Raw genomic sequence first — 25224 nt, forward strand, 5'->3', positions numbered from 1 at the left:
GTGCATCCTTCCCACGTACATGTGAGGCTTCTTCTCTTGTTCTTCTGTGTCCTTGTAAGTGAGAGCTAAGTGTACACGTGGCTGCATTTGTCCTAGTAGCATCTGTGTGCCCTCCTTGCCTAGGGTGTCTGGAGGCCCCTTCCCGGGCGGCCCTAAGACTCACGGGTGATTGTCTCACAACAGTGCTTGTCGGGAGCACTGAGTTCATCAAAGGGGGTAACATTTCTCAGGGTGATAACCCTTCCTCTGTGCTTTGACCCCACATTCTGTTCTATTCTCTTCTCCTGTAATGTAAGCTTCTCATATGATGCCGTTAGAGTTACGTGCATGCTACTCTGAATTCTCCCCCTCCTCCAGCAAGGAGACCTGAGGTGCTGCTGGGGGCAACTCGGGGACGGGCTACACCTCGACTGGATGCATGTCCAGCAGTGTCCAAGATTAGTCTTTTATATACAAGCACAGAAGAGAATGAGTCAGAGACAGACAGAGGCAGAAAGAGGGACCAGGAGACAGAGAGAGATGGAGAGAGATAGACCAGAGATGCAGAGAGACAGAGACAGAGCCTGCACAATAAGCCTTCTTAACACCCCAGATGCCCCCTTTCCCCACACACTGGAAAATCCTCTTCCGTTTAGGTTTCATGCAGAGTTTAATTCCAAAAGGGGAGACAAACATTACCAATACCATCTGGTGTATATATTAGTAAAGGTGTAAGATGCTCTTTTTTACTCTGTTAAGAAAACATAGTCGTATACTTGTGGTTTTGTTCTGCGGTTCCCAAGTGGGACTGGGAACCCTGGAGAGAAGTTAAGCGTGTGACAACGCAAAGCGTGTCAAGAGTCTTTCTCATGAACACCTGGAGGAGGCCCAAGGGAAAGGGCTTGAGGGCTGCACCGACTTCCCTTGTGTCTTCAGCCCTCAGTGATTCTAAACCAGACGAGTAAGCCACCTATGACGGCTAAAAAATTGTCCAAGTCTTCCCCTCCTTCACAGCAGCCCCCCTGCCCCCGTGCTCTAGGAAGGTGGAGGGATCCACATACCAGCTCTTTGGAGAGCTTGTTCCTGCGTGGAGTTCGTGCATCTGAACTTCTTGAAATCTCAGCTCTCCGATGGGCTCCAGTACAACTAAGACTTCGGTAGATCATTCAGCGTTTTCTGTTTGTTTGTAGGGGAGTGATGTTCTTCTGAAACGTTTCATCTCATGAATCCAAGGGCAACTCTGGGTTGGTTTTGAATTGGCAGCACATTTTGAATTTTGTCAACCTCCCTCTGTCCAACCCTTGGTGGCCCCTGACCTCAACGTTCCAGGCCGCGACCCACGAGTCTGAGGGAAGACGCCCTTGGCGCCTCAGCGCACCAGCCACCGTTTCCAATTTCAGCGTCCTCAGAGCTAGGGAAACCTCCACTGCAGGTTTGCTTTGCTGGGGCTGGATCTTGTCCTTGATGTTGGCCACATAGATCTTCAGTACCTTCCCTGTTACCTTCAAGCAGATTTTTTAAACATAGTTTGTCCATTTTTTCTACTTTATTCAGTGGAGGATTTTGTCTAAGTTAGCCCACCGTGACTGGAAACAGATCGCTTTCTTTATTTTCTCGTATAAATGTTGCTGTTTTACGGGGTCCTGTTACATATACAGATGAATTTAGGAATCAGTGGCCAAGTGTGGTATTGAGACTTCCTGTCTAAAAATGTGTCTTTTTCAGCAGTGGACGGGGAAATAAGCAAATTTTCCAGTTGCTTTTTCTTTTCTTGTCAGCAATCATCATTTGCAAAATTTAAGAGACATTCAAAAGAAGAGACGCTGATAAGGAAAAATAGTATAAATAAATAAATAAATAAATAAATAAATAAATAAATAAATAAAATGTTTTTTAAGTGTCTTCTTTTCTAAATTTCTTTCAGGGATTCAGACATAAGGGCATTGTACCGTCAGTATTGTTCGTTGATACCCTAAGTAAACTCAGCTGCTGGAGATCACAGTGAGGTGCCCTCTTTCTTCACCTTTCCAGACTTGCTGTAATGAGAGTGGATGTCAAATCAATTCATACATTTAAAATTAATATTTATATGCAGTAGATTTTAGTATTGGGCTAAATGACATGTAAAGCTTCTGCATAGTCGTAGTGTTATTGAATATTTGATCAACACCAAACGGAAACTTTGGATTGTTTATCAAATCAGTCACTAAAGTGAGAGTAAAGATTCGAGGTAAAAGGAATCTTTTACAGGCCTGGCATGGCAGAAAGAACCTATAAATAGCACTTAGATGCTCACACTAAATTTAGAGAACAGTTATCTTACATATTTGTGTTCAGTACTCATAATGGTATAACCTACAACTGACAAAAAATGAATTTCTGCTGCAAACGAAGAAATACACTCTCCTTGTGGCGAACAAATTGTATGTTAACTGTGAAACAAATATTGAGTTTACATTTTGTTTTTTATTCTATAAGTCCCACAGTCTTAAGATCCTTATGTTTTAACTACATTTAATATTGTAAAGGTGCTTAAAAACTTTATGGTGACAGTTTACATACTTCCCAGGTGGCAAAAAAAGGAAAACTTTGAAGACCAAACTATTGTCATATTCAAATGGGAAAACTTTAGGAAAAAGTGTCTGGGTTTTAAAGTCAACAGCAATAAAATTTAGGGAGAGAACAATTATTCTTCATTTTTCTCTACTATGCAAAATGTATTTTTTTTTTTTTTTAATTTTTTATTTATTTATTTATTTATTTATGGCTGTGTTGGGTCTTAGCTTCTGTGCGAGGGCTTCCCCCAGCTGCAGCAAGTGGGGGCCACTCTTCATCGCGGTGCGCGGGCCTCTCACTATCGCGGCCTCTCCTGCTGCGGAGCACAGGCTCCAGACGCGCAGGCTCAGCAACTGTGGCACACGGGCCCAGTCGCTCCGCGGCATGTGGGATCCTCCCAGACTAGGGCTCGAACCCGTGTCCCCCGCATTGGCAGGCGGACCCTCAACCACTGCGCCACCAGGGAAGCCCGCAAAATGTATTTTTAACTCCAAGAAGGCTTTTATTTCAAAAGAGATTCCTTTGAAGTGCATCAGCTGAACAGACGTTATGAACCTTAAAGCTGTCTTCATTTGTGCTGCATACAAGTGACAGGGAGCATGCAGTGCTACACACTATCCAGGGCTTCATGGCGACCAGACCGACGTGAGGCTGTCGGAAGTTCATTTGGACAAGAGCGGCTTGCAGGCAGGGGCTGTAGGGAACCCAGAGTGCTGAGCGAGACAGTTGGGTGAGTTTCAGTTCCACCCTGAAATCCCCGCCACAGAGATCTTCCCCTTCAGCAGGGCGGAAGGCCCCTAAACCCATGGAAAGCCCACCAAAAAAACAGCACTGGAACCAAAAACTGCAGGAGACTTGCCTGCTAAATTATTAATTCTCCTGCAGGGCATGAGAGGTCTGAGGACAACCCTAATCCCAAACACAATTCTCTTCGCCTGGGGGATGCCAGCCTGAAAAACAAAGCACAGCCTTCCTTTACCACCCTGATAGCTATCTCGCAGGAACCGCCCCCTCTCATAGGTAGGCTCTGTGTGTCTCTGTTTCTGTATTTCCCTCCTCTGTTTTTCCATCGTTGCAGGCCATAAATGGATGTTCCTCCTTGTCTCCTGGTCTGAGATTGACTTATTGCAAAAATGCTGTCCCCAGGAGCCACGGGAAACAGTAGAGCCCAGGTGCAAATCTCCTGTCACTGTTTAAATATTATGCAAAGAACAGTCCAAAATGCCCATAAAAATGTGGCAGCTACCACAGGGCTCAGCTTTCAGGCTCCCAGACAGAGAATGTAAGATGCTTCCAGCAAAAGATATTTCCAAAGCTATTTTAGGAGAAAAGTAAAATCCAAATTTTGGAGTGTATTAAGTGCTCCCTGAAAAGCACACCACCACTTGGAGTACCACAGTGAGTGTTCCTCTGTGGGACCATCCTGTGCTCATTAAAAAAACAATGCATATTCATCACTGTGCTTAGCCCAGCTGGGCTACACGTAGTCCCTCCCCACTCCTCACCTCTTTTTTTTTCCTAGTGTACTTTTTATTTTTAATTATTTATTTTTTAAAAATCTTTATTTATTTATTTAGGCTGCGTCGGGTCTTAGGACCCTTCACTGCAGTGAGTGGGCTTCTCTCTAGTTGTGGCGCGAGGGCTTAGTTGCCCTGTGGCATGTGGGAATCTTAGTTCCCTGACCCGGGATTGAACTGGTGTCCCCTGCATTGCAAAGCGGATTCTTAACCCCTGGACCACCAGGGAAGTTCCCCTGCTCCTCACCTCTTTAGGGGCAAACACCGTGGGACACTTTCTGTGTCAGACCTCCCGTCTCTTTTACGAGTGTATCTTATTCTTCATTGAATCCCCAGCCCCAAGGACGTTGCTGGCCCACAGCTAATCAGCATTCAATTATTGCCAATAAAGGAAAGCCAGCTAGGAGACAGTGGATTTGGAAATGCTTTGAAAATGTAAAGGGCAACACGGTCCCTTGTGAAGTTACTTTATCTCTATTCACTTCATCAAGTGTTTAATGAGTGGCTAATACGTGTTAGATGCTCAGCAGATGCCTGAACATAGTTACAAGGATAGAGAAATGCTTTCTACATAGTGTGCCTATAACAAAACTGGGGCTACCTAAAAAAACTCATAAAGGACATATCCCAGTATTATCATTGGATAACAGAATCTTACATTTGAAATAGAGCTCAGAGTACATTGAATTCAAATTCTGCCTCATAGGGCTTCCCTGGTGGCGCAGTGGTTGAGAATCCGCCTGCCACTGCAGGGGACACGGGTTCGAGCCCTGGTCTGGGAAGATCCCACATGCCGCGGAGCAACTGGGCCCGTGAGCCACAACTACTGAGCCTGCGCGTCTGCAGCCTGTGCTCCGCAACAAGAGAGGCCGCGATAATGAGAGGCCCGCGCACCGCGATGAAGAGGGGCCCCCGCTCGCCGCAACTAGATAAAGCCCTCGCACAGAAACTAAGACCCAACACAGCCAAAAATAAATAAATAAATAAATAAATAAATTTATTAAAAAAAAAAAAAAATTCTGCCTCATACAGTTTCTCCCTTCTACAACGTTTCGACATATTACTGTTGAAATTTTGGTTAAATACTGTACGTGAAATATTCTGCATTTCTGAATAGCCCGTAATTGGTCTAAGGCTTTGAATGTTTTAAAGAGGAACTCACCTGAGGGCTGGAAAGTTACACAAGTGACAAACAGATTGTTCTTTACCAGCTTCAGATCCAGAAGTCACATCATCCACATTTACTTAAAATAGGAAGTGAAGTTCGAGGTGATGCTGTCAATTCTTCTCTCCTTCAGGCACTGAGCTGAAAGGGAGTGTGTTTGAAAGACATCCCCGATTTTCTTTCGGTCTTTAAGGCCAGTTCCTCCTAGAACTGAAGTGACCACGTGTCAGAGAGGAGTTGCTGTTGGAAGTCTTTATTTCCACACAAGCCTGTCAACCTTGCCATCTGGTTTCTAGAGTGTACAGATATCTCCTTGCTGTTAGGAGTGCTCATTTGCCAGGCTTTCAACAGAGAATGCAGCCTTGAACCATGTGCTCTTACTGAAAACTTAGATGAAAAAGATATGATTGAGGTTTAAAAGTGAGCCTAGCCAGTTGTGTTTGTCCAAGTCAAGAGTGCGGCTGTGCAGATCACGGAGAGGGATGGGGACTTTCTGTTGCAATGTACCCTTTTCAGCATCTCAGTTACCCTGAGCCCGGGTCCCTCAGCACTGTTGGAGTGCTGATCAGGTTCAGAGTACCCCCAAAGTGCTTGACATTCTCTAGAGTAACAGCCAAGAATCAGGTGGCCCACACTCTCTTTGAGGATTGGAGTGTGTTATTTTGGTGTGTGCTTCTAGAAATTACATCTTTTCCTTCTCACCTCAGAAGTGGCTGGATCCCTGCAGTAAGCCTGTGTGTGTGGTGGCTCTGGCTCTTTTCTTGTCTCGGGGATGCAAGTGGGGCTCCACGTCTCGACCTGACGGAGATCGCCGTGCAAAGCCCAGCCTCTGGGAAGGAGCACGCCTCCGTGTTCCAGGATAACAGCCTCAGAAGCTCTCCCTTCAGCCCCTGGAGAACATTCAGCCTCCTCCCAGTTCCCTGCTTGTTTCACGCCTGGTGTGGGGGGAGGCGATCTGGCTTCTGGTCAGAATCAGCTGTATTGATCTGGACCTGGCTGAATAGAAAAGCTGCAGAGGTGACAAAAGATCAAGCGAATCGAGCACAACTTGACCCGGCCTCTTACAAATGTTGGGGCAGAGATTCTGCTCAAAGAGGGATACCTATCAGCGATTCGGTGTTCTCCCTCTGTCCTCTGCAAAGTCACCCTGCTGATAACAGATCTAGTTCAAACCTAGGATAACACAATGCAGCTGCATTGCCTTAAACAGAAATAGAGGGTATTGTTGTGATTTCTTCCAGAATGGTGGCATTAACCCTGAGTGTCATATGACAGTAGTTTGGCCATGCTCTCGGCTTTGGGGTTGCTGTACTCTGAGTAAAGCACTGGCAGCTGGGTGCTCTAATTGGGGCGGTAGTGGCCAGGGGAAGGCCACCCCAAAACGCTCTGCCGCCGCTCCAGCGTAAGGAGCGAGTTTTGGCGGACAATTTAGGAACTCTCCTTGTCTATCCGAAACCCCTGTGTCACTCCCATCCTTTTCATGTCAGTTACTCCTAATACTCCATAGTTTGTCGCGTTAACAAGATAGTCTTTCCGTGTACGTGAGGAGGGGAGAGGTGGGGGCGAGGGACAGAGAGGAGGACGGACGGAGGGGAAGGAAGGAAAGTGGAAGGAGAGTGAAAGAGAAGAAGGGAATCCCGCCTTTCCTAGTTTTCCCCGGACCACAGGGCACCTTCCTACTCTTACAGAGAAAGAATATTCATGACGCTCCTTAAAGATAATGAGGCAGACTTCATTTAGGACCCTAGCGATTGGTGTAGGGACCAGGGTGATGGGATTTCACAAAGATACGACTCAACTCCGGATGCCGTGTGGGCCAGTGGGGGTCACAGCCAAGGGGCAAGGAGGGGGCACGGGTGGGACATTCCTGAGAGGGGCCCTCAGGGCTTGGAGGGGTTCTGGCTGAACCCACCTACCTGTGGCAGGTGCGGTGAGAAACTGGATCAGATGTTGAGGCTGGAGGGTTCTCGTAGGCTGACTCAGCAGGGTGCTTGCTAAAGTTGACTTTTACAAGGAGGTGCACAGGTGGGCCTGAGAGGAGTGTCAGGACCCAGATTAAAGTTTGGTCAGGCAAAGAAGCTTTGTCACTCCGCAGCCTTCAACTCATGAAGGACTGAAAATTCCTCTAACTTCCTTCCCCACTTGGAAGCCCTCTGGTACTGAAGCTTACCTGACACCCTGTTTGCCAGCGACCTCCTTACATATCAGAGTCCTCACATCAGTACTATTTTCCTCCCCTTAAGTACTGATGTTCACCCCAGTTTCGTCTTTGGGCCCTTTCTTTCCTTGCTGTACATACTCTTCACGGGCGAGCTCAGCCACCTGTTGGGTTCAGCCTCCATCTGTAATCTAGTTTTTCCTAAATCTGCTCTGTCTGCAGGATGTCCCTCCCCTGAGCTCTGGACTTCTGTGTTTAACTGGGTATGTGACAGTTTCCCCTAGACATCAGTTCAGGCATAACTCAAATGGACATTTTCTGAAATTGGACTTATTTTCTGATAGCAGTCCTTCCTTTGGAATTTCACAGATAGTTCAGGAATCTGGTCTCTCACAGGAGATCCTTCCATCCTTTTCTTTGCTACCCATTTTCTATAGGGTTGCAGAACTTATATTAATTCCAAGTGTCGCTTCCTTTCTTTTGGCTTTTATTTGGAAATAGAATAAATAGATAAATAACATAAAATATCAATAAGAAAAATAAGTAAAAGCAATAAATGGAGAAACCATACCTGGGGAAATACCTTTTAACAATTTTATATTTGAACTATTACTTATGTTACCCACAGTTGTTAAGAAAAATTAATGAGTTGAAGAAAACTCTTATCAAATAGAAAATATATAAGTGGAAAAAATTCCAATAACGTTTGCATTCAGTGCTGTCAATCACTTGACAATAAACTAATTTTGAATGGAGTACTTTTATTATTTTAGATTTTTTTACTGGAGTATACTTGATTTACAATGGTGTGTTAGTTTTTTCTGTACAGCATAGTGACCCGGTTATACATATACATGTGTATTCTTTTGTACATTCTTTTCCATTCTGGTTTATCCCAGGACGTTGCATAGAGTTCCCCGTGCCGTACCGTAGGACTCTGTTGTTTCTCCACGAATGTGGTACTTTTACAGAAGGCAAGCTCTCCAGCGTGTTTTGGTCTGTTTTGCTTGCTTTTCAGCGGGCCACTGCGGCTGCCCGGATCCCATCGTGAACGGCCACATCAGCGGCGACGGCTTCAGATACAGGGACACCGTGGTGTATCAGTGCAACCCCGGTTTCCGGCTCGTGGGGACTTCCGTTCGGATATGCTTGCAAGACCCCAAGTGGTCCGGCACACCCCAGTCTGTGTCCGTAAGTACAGCCTGTGAACTAAGTCAGCGGGTGCTTCCCTTCGTGGTGTTTTCTTTTGTCATTAGGTCGTAACACAGACACGTTTAAGCTCAGAGAAAGGATAGAGAGCTGTCGGAAGAGAGAGAACGTGGGCGCTCCTCCCCTTCCGTCTTTGGGCCTCCTCCTGTTCCATGTCCTTCCGATGCCTCCTGCAGGCTCCCTCCACATTTAATTTGCTCACCAGCTCATCTCAGATGGGTCCCAGGATGAGGGATGTCAGGCATTCATTCCCCCAACGTTATCCCAGGACGACGAGGTGGAAACAGCATCCCACCAGAGGAGGATAGAGGTGCTGGGTCCGAGTCTAAAGGTTGGCTTTTCAGGGGCCCCATGGTAGCCAGCCCCCCAATCTTATGTGTTGTTTTGTGTTTTTGTCATTGCTTCATCAGGAACACGAGAGAGTTTGTACGCAGTCCTTCCTTTAGTAAAGAGGTGAAATTGTATGTAACCATTGTCCTCAAACTTCGTAACTTGAGAGACGAATGCTGACTCCTATTTTTCTCTCTCTCTCTTTTTTTTAACGTCTTTATTGGAGTATAATTGCTTTACAATGGTGTGTTAGTTTCTGCTTTATAACAAAGTGAATCAGCTATGCATATACACATATCCCCATATCCCCTGCCTCTTGCATCTCCCTCCCTCCCACCCTCCCTATCCCACCCTTCTAGGCGGTCACAAAGCACCGAGCTGATCTCCCTGTGCTACGCAGCTGCTTCCCACTAGCTATCGGTTTTACATTTGGTAGTGTATATATGTCCATGCCACTCTCTCCCTTTGTCCCAGCTTACCCTTCCCCCTCCCCGTGTCCTCAAGTCCATTCTCTACGTCTGCGTCTTTATTCCGGTCCTGCCCCTAGGTTCTTCAGAACCAGTTTTTTTTTTTGTTTCAGATTCCATATATATGTGTTAGCATATGGTATTTGTTTTTCTCTTTCTGACTTACTTCACTCTGTATGACAGACTCTAGGTCCATCCACCTCACTACAAATAACTCAAGTTCCGTTTATTTTTATGGCTAAGTAATATTCCACTGTATATATGTGCCACATCTTCTTTATCCATTCACCTGTTGATGGACACTTAGGTTGCTTCCATGTCCTGACTATTGTAAATACAGCTGCAGTGAACATTGTGGTACATGACTCTTTTTTTTGAATTATGGTTTTCTCAGGATATATGCCCAGTAGTGGGATTGCTGGGTCATACGGTAGTTCTATTTTTAGTTTTTTAAGGAATCTCCATACTGTTCTCCATAGTGGCTGTATCAATTTACATTCCCACCCACAGTGCAAGAGTGTTCCCTTTTCTCCACACCCTTCCAGCATTTATTCTTTGTAGATTTTTTGATGATGGCCATTCTGACTGGTGTGAGGTGACACCTCATTGTAGTTTTTTGTTTTTTGTTTTTTTTAAATTTTATTTCTTTATTTATTTTTGGCTGTGTTGGGTCTTTGTTTCTGTGCGAGGGCTTTCTCCAGTTGCGGCAAGTGGGGGCCACTCTTCGTCGCGATGCGCGGGCCTCTCACTATCGCAGCCTCTCTTGTTGTGGAGCACGGGCTCCAGACGTGCAGGCTCTGTAATTGTGGCTCACGGGCCCAGCTGCTTCGCGGCATGTGGAATCTTCCCGGACCAGGGCTCGAACCCACGTCCCCTGCATTGGCAGGCAGACTCTCAACCACTGCGCTACCAGGGAAGCCCCTCATTGTAGTTTTGATTTGCATTTCTCTAATGATTAGTGACGTTGAGCATCCTTTCATGTGTTTGTTGGCAATCCGTATATCTTCTTTGGAGAATTGTCTATTTAGGTCTTCTACCCATTTTTTGGATTGGGTTGTTTGTTTTTTTGATATTGAGCTGCTTGTAAATTTGGGAGATTAATCATTTGTCAGCCGCTTCATTGGCAAATATTTTCTCCCATTCTGAGGGTTGTCTTTTCATCCTGTTTGTGGTTTCCTTTGCTGTGCAAAAGCTTTTAAGTTTCATTAGGTCCCATTTGTTTATTTTTGTTTTTATTTCCGTGTCTCTAGGAGGTGGGTCAAAAAGCATCTTGCTGTGATTTATGTCATAGAGTGTTCCCCCTATATTTTCCTCTAAGAGTTTATAGTGTCTGGCCTTACATTTAGGTCTTTAATCCATTTTGAGTTTATTTTTGCGTATGGTGTTAGGCAGTGTTCTAATTTCATTCTTTTACATGTAGCTGTCCAGTTTTCCCACCACCACTTATTGAAGAGGCTGTCTTTTCTCCATTGTATGTTCTCGCCTCCTTTAGCAAAAATAAGGTGATCATATGTGCGTGGGTTTGTCTCTGGGCTATCTTGTTCCATTGATCTGTATTTCTGGTTTTGTGCCAGTACCATACTGTCTTGATTACTGTAACTTTGTAGTGTAGTCTGAAGTCAGGGAGCCTGATGATTCCTCCAGATCCATTTTTTGTTTTCAAGATTGCTTTGGCTATTCGACGTCTTTGGTGGCTCCATACAGACTGTGCAATTTTTTGTGCTTGTTCTGTGAAAAATGCCCTTGGTAGTTCGATAGGGATTGCATTGAATCTGTAGCTTGCTTTCGGTAGTAGAGTCATTTTCGCAATGTTGATTCTTCCAATCCAAGAATATGGTATATCTCTCCATGTGTTTGTATCATCTTTAATTTCTTTCATCAGTGTCTTAACAGTTTTCTGCATACAGGTCTTTCGTCTCCTTAGGTAGGTTTATTCCAAGGTATTTTATTCTTTCTGTTGCAGTGGTACGTGGGAGTGTTTCCTTAAATTCTGTTTCAGATTTTTCATCATTAGTGTATCGGACTGCACGAGATTTCTGTGCATTAATTTTGTTTCCTGCTACTTTACCAAATTCATTGATTAGCTCCAGTAGTTTTCTTGTAGCAGCTGTAGGATTCTCTATGTATAGTATCATGTCATCTGCAAACAGTGACAGCTTAACTTCTTCTTTTCCGATTTGGATTCCGTTTCTTTCTTTTTCTTCTCTGATTGCTGTGGCTAAAGCTTCCGAAAGTATGAGGAATAATAGTCGTGAGAGTGGACAATCTTCTCTTGTTCCTGATCTTAGAGGAAATGGTTTCATTTTTTCACCATTGAGAACGATGTTGGCTGTGGGTTTGTCATATATGGCCTTTATTATGTTGAGGTAAGTTCCCTCTATGCCTAATTCTGGAGGGTTTTTATCATAAATGGGTGTTGAATTTTGTGAAAAGCTTTTTCTGCACCTATTGAGATGATCATATGGCTTTTCTCCTTCAATTTGTTAATATGGTTTATCACATTGATTTGCGTATATTGGGATAAATCCCACTTGTTCATGGTGTATGATCTTTTTAATGTGCTGTTGGATGCTGTTTGCTAGTATTTTGTTGAGGATTTTTGCATCTATGTTCATCAGTGATATTGGTCTGTAGTTTTCTTTCTTTGTGACATCTTTGTCTGGTTTTGGTATCAGGATGATGGCCTCGTAGAATGAGTTTGGGAGTGTTCCTCCCTCTGCTGTATTTTGGAAGAGTTTGAGAAGGATAGGTGTTAGTTCTTGTCTAAATGTTTGGTAGAATTCGCCTGTGAAGCCATCTGGTCCTGGGCTTTTGTTTGTTGTAAGATTTTTAATCACACTCTCAATTTCAGTGCTTGTGAGTGGTCTGTTTATATTTTCTATTTCTTCCTGGTTCAGTCTAGGAAGGTTGTGCTTTTCTAAGAATTTGTCCATTTCTTCCAGGTTGTCCATTTTATTGGCATATAGTTGCTTGCAGTAATCTCTCATGATCCTTTGTATTTCTGCAGTGTCAGTTGTTACTTCTTTTTCATTTCTAATTCGATTGATTTGCGTCTTCTCCCTTTTTTTCTTGATGAGTCTGGCTAATGGTTTATCAATTTTGTTTATCTTCTCAAAGAACCAGCTTTTAGTTTTATTGATCCTTGCTATCGTGTCATTCATTTCTTTTTCATTTATTTCTGATCCAATCTTTAAGATTTCTTTTCTCCTGCTAACTTTGGGGTTTTTTTGTTCTTCTTTCTCTGATTGCTTTAGGTGTAAGGTTAGGTTGTTTATTTGGGGTGTTTCTTATTTCTTGACGTAGGATTGAATTGCTCTCAACTTCCCTCTTAGAACTGCTTTTGCTGCATCCCATAGGTTTTGGGTCGTCATGTTTTCATTGTTATTTGTTTCTAGGTATTTTTTGATTTCTTTGATTTCTTCAGTGATCTCTTGTTTATTAAGTAGTGTATTGTTTAGCCTCCATGTGTTTGTATTTTTTACATGTTTTTTCCTGTAATTGAAATCTACTCTCATAGCGTTGGGGTCAGAAAAGGTTCTTGATATGATTTCAATTTTCTTAAATTTACCAAGGCTTGATTTGTGGCCCAAGATATGATCTATCCAGGAGAATGTTCCATGAGCACTAGAGAAGAAAGTGTATTCTGTTGTTTTTGGATGGAATGTCCTATAAATATCAGTGAAATCCATCTTGTTTAATGTATCATTTAAAGCTTGTGTTTCCTTATTTATTTTCATTTTGGATGATCTGTCCATTGGTGAAAGTGGGGTATTAAAGTACCGTACTATGATTGTGTTACTGTCAATTTCCCCTTTTATGGCTGGTAGTATGTGCCTTATGTATTGAGGTGCTCCTATGTTGGGTGCATAAATATTTACAATTGTTATATCTTCTTCTTGGATTGATCCCTTGATCATTATGTAGTGTCCTTCTTTGTCTTTTGTAATAGTCTTTATTTTAAAGTCTATTTTGTCTGCTATGAGAATTGCTACTCCAGCTTTCCTTTGATATCCATTTACGTGGACTATCTTTTTCCATCCCCTCGCTTTCAGTCTGTATGTGTCACTAGGTCTGAAGTGGGTCTCTTGTAGACAGCATATATACGGGTCCTGTTTTTGTATCCATTCAGGCAGTCTGTGTTCTTTGGTTGGAGCATTTAATCCATTTACATTTAAGGTAGTTATCAATATGTATGTTCATTCCTATTCCCATTTTCTTAATTGTTTTGGGTTTGCTATTGTAGGCCTTTTTCTTTTCTTGTGTTTTCTGCCTAGAGAAGTTCCTTTAGCATTTGTTGTAAAGCTGGTTTGGTGGTGCTGAATTCTCTTAGCTTTTGCTTGTCTGTAAAAGTTTTAATTTCTCTGTCGAATCTGAATGAGATCCTTGCTGGGTAGAGTAATCTTGGTTGTAGGTTTTTCCCTTTCATCACTTTAAATATGTCTTGCCTCTCCCTTCTGGCTTGCAGAGTTTCTGCTGAAAGATCAGCTGTTAACTTTATGGGGATTCCCTTGTATGTATTTTGTTGTTTTACCCTCGCTGCTTTTAATAATTTTTCTTTGTATTCAATTTCTGATAGTTTGATTAATATGTGTCATGGCATGTTTCTCCTTGGGTTTATCCTGTATGGGACTCTCTGCGCTTCCTGGACTTGGTTGACTATTTCCTTTCCCACGTTAAGGAAGATTTCAACTATAATCTCTTCAAATAGTTTCTCAGACCCTTTCTTTTACTCTTCTTCTTCTGAGACCCCTATAATTCGAATGTTGGTGCGTTTAATTTTTGCCCAGAGGTCTCGAGACTGTCCTCAATTCTTTTCATTCTTTTTTCTTTATTCTGCTCTGCAGTGGTTACTTCCACTATTTTATCATCCAGGTCACTTATCCATTCTTCTGCCTCAGTTATTGTGCTATTGACTCCTTCTAGAGAATTTTAAATTGCATTTATTGTGTTGTTCATCATTGTTTGTTTGCTCTTTAGTTCTTCTAGGTCCTTGTTAAACGTTTCTTGTATTTTCACCCTTCTATTTCCAAGAATTTGGATCATGTTTACTATCATTACTCTGAATTTTTTTTCAGGTAGACTGCCTATTTCCTCTTCATTTGTTTGGTCTGGTGGGTTTTTACGTTGCTCCTTCAACTGCTATGTGTTTCTCTGTCTTCTCATTTTGCTTAACTTACTGTGTTTGGGGTCTCCTTTTCGCAGGCTGCAGGTTCGTAGTTCCTGTTGTTTTTCGTGTCTGCCCCCAGTGGGTAAGGTTGGTTCAGTGGGTTGTGTAGGCTTCCTGGTGGAGGGGACTGGTGCTTGTGTTCTGGTGGATGAGGCTGGATCTTGTCTTTATGGTGGGCTGTGCCATGTCTGCTGGTGTGTTTTGGGTTGTCTGTGGACTTAGTATGATTTTAGGCAACCTCTCTGCTAATGGGTGGCGTTGTGTTCCTGTCTTGCTAGTTGTTTGGCATGGGGTGTCCAGCACTGTAGCTTGCTGTTCACTGAGTGGAGCTGGGTCTTAGCGTTGAGATGGAGATCTCTGGGAGAGCTTTCACCGTTTGATATTACATGGAGCCGGGAGGTCTGTGGTGGACCAATGTCGTGAACTCGGCTCTCCCACCTCTGAGGCACAGGCCTGACACGCGGCCGGAGCACCAAGACCCTGTCAGCCACACAGCTCAGGAGAAAAGAAGGAGAGAGAGAGAGAGAGAGAGGGAGGGAGAGGGAGAGGGAGGAGGGAGGAGGGAGGAGGGAGGGAGGGAAAATAAAGTTACTAAAATTTAAAAACTTATTGAAAATTTAAAAAATTAAAAAGTAATTAAACAGAGAAAAATAAAAAGAAAGAAAGAAAAGCACAACCAGTCCAAATAACACATCCACCGATTATAGCAAGTGCTAAAACCTATACTAAAAAATGGACAGAGAGAACCCTAGGACAAATGGTAAAAGCAAAGCTATACAGAGAAAATCACACCAAGAAGCATACACATACACACTCAGAAAAAGAGAAAAAGGAAAAGAAATATATATATATATATATATATATATATATATTAAAACAAAAGAAGGAAGAGGGCAACCAAATAAATAAATCTACCAATGATAATAAACTCTAAGTACTGAACTAAGAAAACATAAAACCAGAAAGAAAATAGGTGCAGAAAGCAAACCCCAAGGCTACGGTTTCTCCCAAAGTCCACCACCTTAAATTTGGGATGATTTGTTGTCTATTTAGGTATTCCAGAGATGCAGGGTACATCAAGTTGATTGTGGAGATTTAATCCTCTGCTCCTGAGGCTGCTGGGAGAGATTTCCCTTCTAGTCTTTGTTCACACAGCTCCTGTGGTTCAGCTTTGGATTTGGACACGCCTCTGCGTGTAGGTCGCCTGAGGGCATCTGTTCTTCTTCGATCAGACAGGACAGGGTTAAAGGAGCAGCTGACTCAGGGGCTCTGGCTCACTCAGGCCGGGGAGAAGGAGGGCTATGGGATGTGGGGCGAGCCTGCAGCCGCAGAAGCCGGCGTGACGTTGCACCAGCCTGAGGTGTGCCGTGTGTTCTCCCAGGGAAGTTGTCCCTGGATCACGGGACCCTGGCAGTGGCGGGCTGCACAGGCTCCCGGGAGGGGAGGTGTGGATAGTGACCTGTGCCTGTTCACAGGCTCCTTGGTGGCTGCAGCAGCAGCCTTAGCATCTCATGGCCGTCTCTGGTGTCCTCACTGACAGCCGCAGCTCACGCCCATCTCTGGAGCTCGTTTAGGCGGTGCTCTGAATCCCCTCTCCTCGCGCACCCCAAAACAATGGTCTCTTGCCCCTTATGCAGTTCCAGACTTTTTCCCTGGACTCCCTCCCGGCTAGCTGTGGCGCACTAGCCCCCTTCAGGCTGTGTTCACGCCGCCAACCCCAGTCCTCTTCCTGCAATCCGACCGAAGCCCGAGCCTCAGCTCCAGGCCCCGCCCACCCTGGGCAGGTGAGCAGACAAGCCTCTCGGGCTGGTGAGTGCTGGTCGGCACCCATCCCCTGTGTGGGAATCTCTCCGCTTTGCCCTCCGCACCCCTGTGGCTGCGCTCTCCTCCGTGGCTCTGAAGCTTCCACCCCTCCGCCACCCGCAGTCTCCGCCCGCGAAGGGGCTTCCTAGTGTGTGGAAACCTTTCCTCCTTCATAGCTCCCTCCCACTGGTGCGCGTCCCATCCCTATTCTTTTGTCTCTGTTTTTTCTTTTTTCTTTTGACCTACCCAGGTACGTGGGGAGTTTCTTGCCTTTGGGGAGGTCTGAGGTCTTCTGCCAGCCTTCAGTGGGTGTTCTGTAGGAGTTGTTCCACAGGTAGATGTATTTCTGATGTATCTGTGGGGAGGAAGGCGATCTCCACGTCTTACTCCTCCGCCATCTTGAAGGTCTCCCCTGTAAGTCCACTTTTAATATCTGGGAAAAGTAAGTGGGGCTTTCAGTGTAACCCTGTGGCATCATAGTCCATGTATATTATTGTTCATTCCAAGCAAAGGCAAAAAGATATTGGGCATCAGGATGTACAGGGATACTGAAGAATGCACTGCAGAAATCTTTCACAGTAAAGAAGTCACTCTTTTAGGGATATAGGACAGTAAGGTATGGGTATTTGGCACTACAGAATGGCAAGGAAGATAATAGCACTGATAGATCTCAAATCTTGTACAAATCTCCAACTCTTGCCATTAGATTTTTAACTGGCAGAATGGGAGTGTCACAAGGGCTAGTGTAAGGCACAATAAGCCCTTTCTTAATGTAAGCTTATACCAAAAGTTCTATTTCTTCTGTGTTTCCTGCCTCGATAGGTATTGGCTGATATTGGACAGGGGTTTATTTAGGTCTGTGGTAATTTTAATGGCTGCTGCAGAATGTATTTTCCCTATGTCAGTAGGATCAAGTGACCCCAATTCTTCAGGTACTAAGCCTGGCAGTTTTTCTTGTTCAGCATCACTGTCAGTCACAAACGTTATATGATGAAGAAATCTGAGTAATCTTTTAGGGCTAAAACCATTTCTCCCTTAACAGTAAAAGAAATATGAGCATCATAAGTTTCTAATAAATCTATACCTATCAGGTGCATAGGGGTATTTTCTACTAGGAAAAAGGAGTGCCTTCGTTTAAGTTCTCCTAAGTATAATTCTAAAGGTAATGATTTAAGGGTCTTAATATTTGCATTAGAAACCCCTACCATCTGTACCGAGGTATTAGAGAGAGAGAGAGAGAGCCTTTAATTTTGATAGGGCTCAAAATGTAAAAGGTAGCCCCTGTATCTATTACCACTTTAATTGTTTTCTCCTCATATAATCATTTCTGTTTCTGCCAGGGTGTTAGAGAGGAGAAGGGGAAAGACTCCCCATGTTCCCTCAGATCAGCCTTACTCTTGTTTAATTTGAAATTACAGTCAATATCTGGTTTCCCTTCTAGGTCTCTCTTTGCTTTTCTTGCAGTTTCCCCAGTAATGACCCGGGTTTTTTTTCAGTAAAAGCAAATTACAGAATTTACCAGTGGTGGATTGAATAGGGTTGGGTTAACTTTAGACTGACATTGATTATTTAATTGTTGCAACTGAATGTTCATAATTTTTATAGAGGCATCTTTTTCTTTTTAATACTTTTGAAAAGTTGGTCAGCCAACATGACAAGGGCATTTGTATGTGATACAGACAAATCATGTCTAAATGATTAACATGCCTAAATCATGTCGTTTACAGTAGCCGATTCCTCATCTAGACCTTCTAAAACGATGGAGTTAAGCAAAGAATCATCTTGGTGGTTAAAGAATGATTCAGGTGTCATGCCGGAATATTGTTTAAAAGTTTCCTTGGACCTCTCATAGTAATCCAGGATTGGTTCATCTCGTGTTTGTTTACATTGCTGAATCTTTGACCAGTCAGCAGTTTTTGGGAAAAGCTCTGTGATAATTCTGAGTAATTTATGAGCTAACTCCTTGCATTCACCTTGAGCCCGTGGGCTGTATAAATCAAAATTTGTTAAGGGGGTCTCTCCATCCTGCTTTCTCTATTTATTCCTTTGTTTGACTTTTAGAAACTAATAGCTGTATTAATTGATATAAATCTGAAAACCTGGGCTTACAGGTTTGGACGACTAGCTCAAATTCCTTAGCAAATCCCAACGGATCTTGACTACATTCGAGAAAGTCCTTAGGTAAAACTAAGTTCTGCTCGGGTCCAGGATGTGTACGTAAGCACAGAGTACAGTTCACCTCTTCCTGTAATAGGTTTCTCCTTCAAGGGAGCTATGAGTACTTCTGATCTTATGTCTTCCTTTCCTGGGGAAGGGGAAGCAGCAGGAGAATGGGTTGGTGGAAGAGAGAGAGAGCGCGTCTGGGTTAGGCACTTCGGATAAAGGAGGATATAAAGACGGAACAGAGTGAGAGACAAGGTTAACGCTAGTGGCTTTGAAAAATTCTAGTATCATTTTGAGCAACGTTTTGCTGATTTTTTGTGAAGAAGTTACTTTATCATTTCCGCTTTTAGAGGCTTCTAAATACCAATTGAAATAAGCATTCCATTTCTGTTTGACCTTTCTCTAGCTGCATATGCAAAAAAAACACTTAGTTTTCAAATGTCAAAACAGACCCAATTTGGCCATTTAAGGTTGAGATCTCTTAGTATAATTTCCCTAATTCAGTTGGTCCTTGCAAGTGTGAGCTCCATACGTATTGTATGTGAATCTGGCTAGAGTGTTAGTGTGGAGGCTGGCTTTCTGACACTCCGTGTTTCTCTGTTTGAGAGTGTCTGTTTCCCATTTTAAAGTTGAATTTGTTGGGGATAAAATTTTCCATTGAAATTGTGGGGTGGGCCAGTGTGCTGCTTGTGAGTCTAACTCCTCCGGGATTTTGCCCTAAAGTCTTTTTAGCTCCTTTTACGTGTCTTGGGTTTTCCCTCTGGTACTGTAAAACCACCACAATGCTCAGAACGCTTATTCGCGTTCCCAGCAGAGCAAGCTTTCATTAAAATGAGTGGGTTTCCGAATAGGGATGGTTGCACGGTACAAGGATTGCCTCCACCACTCCTGCAAGTTAATTATAGAAAACCAGACATCTCAAGTGAATGAATTTAGCACTTTTCTACGTATGGGAAGATACAAGAGTCTGGGCTCACTGAAAGCATTCCTTTGATATGCACCTTAGCTATCTAGGGTCAGAATCATGTTCTTTCCCATCCTGAGTCCCCTCTGGGTGCACCATTGGGGGCGGCTCTAGTGGCTGAGGGCTTGATGGTGGGCTTCCTGTTTTTATCTTGAGTTCCCTCAGGGCTCAGCATTGGGGGCAACTGTAGTGGCTGATGGCTGTTGTTCACTGATAACGGCAGGTGGCATTCTTAGTCCACAGCTTCATAAGTATTTTTTAAAAGTTAGGTATTTCCTTTGAAGTCCTCTTTGTTTATTATTTAGTTGCATTTTGGTTTGTTTCTTTTGTTGTTTATTTGGGATCCAGTTAACAATCAAGTGTTCCATTTACTTAACATGATATAATTTCTGTTCTGATTTGTTTGAGAATACATTATAGATATCATAGCCTTTTCCAGTCAAATTCTTCAGTGTATTTTCCTAAAAACAATGATTCTGCCTCATTACCATAGTAATCGAAATCAGAAAATTAACTAATTATTACTATTATCAAATCTATAGACATATTTAAATTTAACCAGTTGAAACACAAATATTGTTTAAAGAAAAAGAAAAAATTTTTTATCAAGGTTCCAATAAAGGTTTATGCTTTGCTTTTACCTCTCAAGTCCCTTTATCTTCATTATTCTGGAACATTTTTGTCTTTTATGACCTTAACATGTTTGACAAATTCAGGCCCATTATTTTGTAGGATGTCCTTCCATGTGGCTTTGTCTGATTTTTCCACATTAGATTCAGGTTCGTGTTTTTGGCAGAAATATCTAGAAGTGACATTGAGTCATATGTATACTATCAGGAGACACATGTTGGTGAATTTGCTATACTGCTAAAGAAGTCAGCTTTATTCATGTTGTTAAAATGATGTCTGTCAACGTTTCTCCACAATAAAATTAATATTTTTCCCTTGTAGTTAATAAATGTCTTGTGAGGAGATCGTCCCCCTTAATTTTTCTTAAAGAAATTCACGTTCTTTTATTTATTTATTTATGACTGTGTTGAGTCTTCGTTTCTGTGCGAGGGCTTTCTCTAGTTGCGGCAAGTGGGGACCACTCTTCATCGCGGTGCGCGGGCCTCTCACCATCGCGGCCTCTCTTGTTGCGGAGCACAGGCTCCAGACGCGCAGGCTCAGTAATTGTGGCTCACGGGCCCAGTTGCTCCGTGGCATGTGGGATCTTCCCAGACCAGGGCTCGAATTCGTGTCCCCTGCATTGGCAGGCAGATTCTCAACCACTGCGCCACCAGGGAAGCCCCCCCTTAATTTTTAAAAGTAAATTTTTGGTTTTAAGTTTGGAATCACACCTTTGTTTTCCTCTCCTCTGTATCATACTCCAACACTGTCATTTATTTTGATGTTAGTCATATGCTTTTAAAAGAAAACATGAAGTTGTGAATTCTAGTCTTCGCTAAAAATCCTGAGGCAGTCCTAGTAAACCATGTCCCTAGAGAGAAAACAGTTTATAGATCTAAAAATCAAAATATCGGTCAATTTTAGTCCTATTTGATTTATGTGAATGGATCCATGGTAAAAGTGTCTGATTTTAAGTTTTCTTTACATTACTTTATTGTAAACTCCTAGATTTAATCATGCCATTCTGTTTTCACAGCCAATTCTTTAGCCTAGGTCTAAGGTCCTCAACCTGATAATCACATGCCAAAGTATATGGATTTTTTTTCTTGGGGAGAGGATCCGTAGGCTTCAGTATATCTTTAACGGATCATTATGGGAACTTTTTGCATAAATTGCTGTTATTTTCCACCCACATTAGTTTATTTTTCATTTCAGCCTCAGATTGATTCCCTTAAACATCTTTTCCTTAGGTCATCACTTTGCTTAGGATGCTGTATCTTTTTTCTGACTCATCAGTGCAAACCTAGGTACTTTATCCTAACTTTCAGACCTGCTATTAGCTAAATAGATCTAATAGCCTTTTCATGGCTTTCCCCCAACCCCCTAGTCTTTTTTGGTGCCACTTGAAAATTTTCTCCTGAATTTTTACATTTGCTTTGTGCCCACTCTATGCCATTTCAGACTGCATTCTTTTTCCTTTTATGTCCCACATTACTCAGATTTTCTTCATGATGATTTTCCCATAGTAATTCATCCTGAATTCCATGAGAATTTACATATTACAGTCAATACTACACTGTTACATACTGTTTTCATGTTTCTTTGGAATTCTTTAGGTATTTAATGCATGTAACTGATCTGCTCAATGGATCATACATTTATTGATAACAGGGACAATATATATAGTTTAATTTTTGTAGATACCAGTACCTACTCTCCAAATTTATTCTTTCCTCAAGTATTTATTGAACACCTGTTATGTACCGCCGATTGCACACGCAACAGCATGGAAAAGAAACAGCCCTGCTTTCAAGAGCATGCATGCAATAGACCAAATAAATCAGTAAAGTATAATACTGATTTTTTTGAGCTTTTAAAGCTTTAATAAGTTTTTTATTGTGGCAAATATATAACATAAAAGTTACCTATTTAACCCTTTTAGGTATATAATTTAGTGGCATTAAGTACGTTCATAATGTTGTACAATCATTGCCATTACATTTCCAGAACTTTTCCATCATCTCAAACTGAAACTCTGTACCCATTGAATAGCAACTCCCAATTCTTCCCAAACCAGGTCTTAGTAAACATTGTTCCACTTTTCGTTTCTATGAGATTGCCTAGTTTGGCTACCTTGTATAAATGCAGTCATACAATGTTTATCATTTTGTGTCTGAATTATTTCACTTAGCATATGTCTTCAGCATTCATCCATGTTGGTTGCATCAGAATTTCCTTTCTTTTTAAGGCTGAACAGTATTCCTCTGTACATATGTAGCACATTTTGTTTATACATTCATCTGTCGATATACACTTGAGTTGCATCCATCTTTTGGCTATCATGAATAATGTTGCTAGAAAATTGTTATACAAATATGTGTTTCAGTCTCTGCTTTCATTTCTTTTGGGTATATACGTAGAGATAGAAATGGTTCATCATATGGTAATTCAACAGTAAATTTTTTAAGAATCCATCATATTTTCTTCTACAGTGGCGGCACAATTTTGCATTCCTGTGAGCAGTGCCCTTGAAGTTCCATTTTCTCCCAGTCTTTGCCAAAACTTGTTGTTTTCTGTTTCTTTCACAAGAATTATCCTAATGGATGTAAAGTAGTATTCATTGTGGATTTGCTTTTTATTTCCCTAGGGATTCATAGTGTGATCATATTTTCATGTAGCTTAATGGCTATTTGTATGTCTTCTTTAAGTTCTTTGCCAGTTTTAAAATCAGATTTGTTTGTTTTCTACTTGTAGGAGTTCTTCAGATACTTTGGTTATTAATTCTTTACTGGATACATGGCTTGGGTATATTTTCTCCCATTCAGTGGGTTGTCTTTGAGGTCTGTTTTGTGCCCCTTTTACTTTTGTGGCCTGTGCTTTTGGTGTCGTATCTAGAACATCACTGCCACGTTGTGGCAAGCTTTCCTCCTATGTACTAAGAGGGAAATTAATGGCTATAAACTCTTACCTTAAAAAGGAAGCAATATCTCAAATCAACAAACCAAAACCTTACAACTTAAAAAACTAGGAAAGAGGAGGAAATAGATGAGAACTAGCAGAAGGAAGGAAATAATGATTAAACCAGACATAAATAAAATAGAAATCAACCCTGCTGACAACCCTCCTGACGTAGGACTTGAGCTTCCATAATTGTGAAAAAATACTTTTCTGTTGTTTAATCTCCCTAGTCTGTGGTATTTTTTAAAAATAGATCTTTATTGGAGTATAATTGCTTTACAATGGTGTGTTAGTTTCTGCTGTATAACAAAGTGAATCAGCTGTACATATACATATATCCCCATATCCCCTCCCTCTTGCGTCTCCCTCCCACCCTCCCTATCCCACCCCTGTAGGTGGTCACAAAGCACCGAGCTGATCTCCCTGTGCTATGCGGCTGCTTCCCACTAGCTATCTCTTTTACATTTGGTAGTGTGTATAAGTCCATGCCACTCTCTCACTTCGTCTCAGCTTACCCTTCCCCCTCCCCGTGTCCTCAAGTCCATTCTCTACGTCTGCGTCTTTATTCCTGTCCTGCCCCTAGGTTCTTCAGAGCTTTTTTTTTTTAGATTCCATATATATGTGTTAGCATACGGGTATTTGTTTTTCTCTTTCTGACTTACTTCACTCTGTATGACAGACTCTAGGTCCATCCACCTCACTACAAATAACTCAATTTCCTTTCTTTTTATGGCTGAGTGATACTCCACTGTATATATGTGCCACATCTGCTTTATCCATTCGGCTGTCGATGGACACTTAGGTTGTTTCTGTGTCCTGGCTATTGTAAATAGAGCTGCAGTGAACATTGTGGTACACGACTCTTTTTGAATTACGGTTTTCTCATGGTATATGCCCAGTAGTGGGATTGCTGGGTCGTATGGTAGTTCTATTTTTAGTTTTTTAAGGAACCTCCATATTGTTCTCCATAGTGGTTGTATCAATTTACATTCCCGCCAACAGAGAACCTCAGACCCCAGGGAATATTCATCAGAGTGAGGTCTCATGGAGTTGCTCATCTCAGCACCAAGACAGCTCTACCCAATAGCCTACAAACTCCAGTGTTGGAAGCCTCAGGCCAAACAACCAGTGAGACAGGAACACAATCCCACTCATTAAAAAAGAAAAGAGACGGCAAAAAATTACGTCACAGATGAAGGAGCAAGGTAAAAACCTACAAGACCCAATAAATGAAGAGGAAATAGGCAATCTACCCGAAAATGTAAGAGCAGACACTGTGGTACTTTTTAAGTGCATCTGTGGCAAACTAACACAATGAAGAAGAAATGATTTGACCACCATCATGGTCAAAACACTCAAGTACTTAAGTAGAAATAAAATCCCTCAACATATTAAAGTCCATGTATTGAAAATCCATAGCAAACCTCATATCAATGTCTGCTTCACATATTATAGAGCTCTTATGTTTGGTTCAAATGTATTTATAATTGTTAAATTTTTTCTGAGGAATTGACATTTTTATCAATAGACTTTTCATCAATATGTCAATATTAAATTTACATATATATATGAATCTTTGTATTTTGTAATGGTTTTTGGCTTGTATAGTCCCCCTTCTCTCTTCTGGTTACCATTTCCACAGAATATTTTTTCTTTTACTTTCAAGCTATCTGTGTCTTTAGATCAAAAATGGGTCTCCTGAACAATATGTTGTTGGTTTTTGTGTTATCCGTTCTGTCAGTGCATGTCTTTGGGGAGTTTAGTCTCTTTACATTTAAAGTAATTTCTTCGAAGGACGCTTTCTGTTGCTATGTTGTTACTTGTTTTCTCTGGATCTTACAGGTTTTTTTGCCCATCATTTCCTCCATTTCCTCCTTCTTTTACATTTAGTTGATTTTTTTGTTTGTTTGATGTGTTTTGTATCCCTTCTCATTTCCCTTTATGTATATCTGATAGGTTTTTTTGTGTGTGTGGTTATCATGGGGATTACATATAAGATCGTGAAGTTATAACAACCTAATTTGAATTGATACCAACTTCACTTCAGTCGTGTACCAGAGCTACTGATAATAATCCTCAGAGTGAGAAATCAACAAGATGGCAGACGAGGGAACTCTAGGCTCTCTTCCCCCATAGAAACATCAAATATATAATATTTGATCAAAATAGTTTATAAGAA

This window comes from Balaenoptera physalus (assembly GCF_965194825.1).
Source record: "Balaenoptera physalus genome assembly, chromosome: Y".
In the NCBI taxonomy this organism is placed as follows: domain Eukaryota; kingdom Metazoa; phylum Chordata; class Mammalia; order Artiodactyla; family Balaenopteridae; genus Balaenoptera; species Balaenoptera physalus.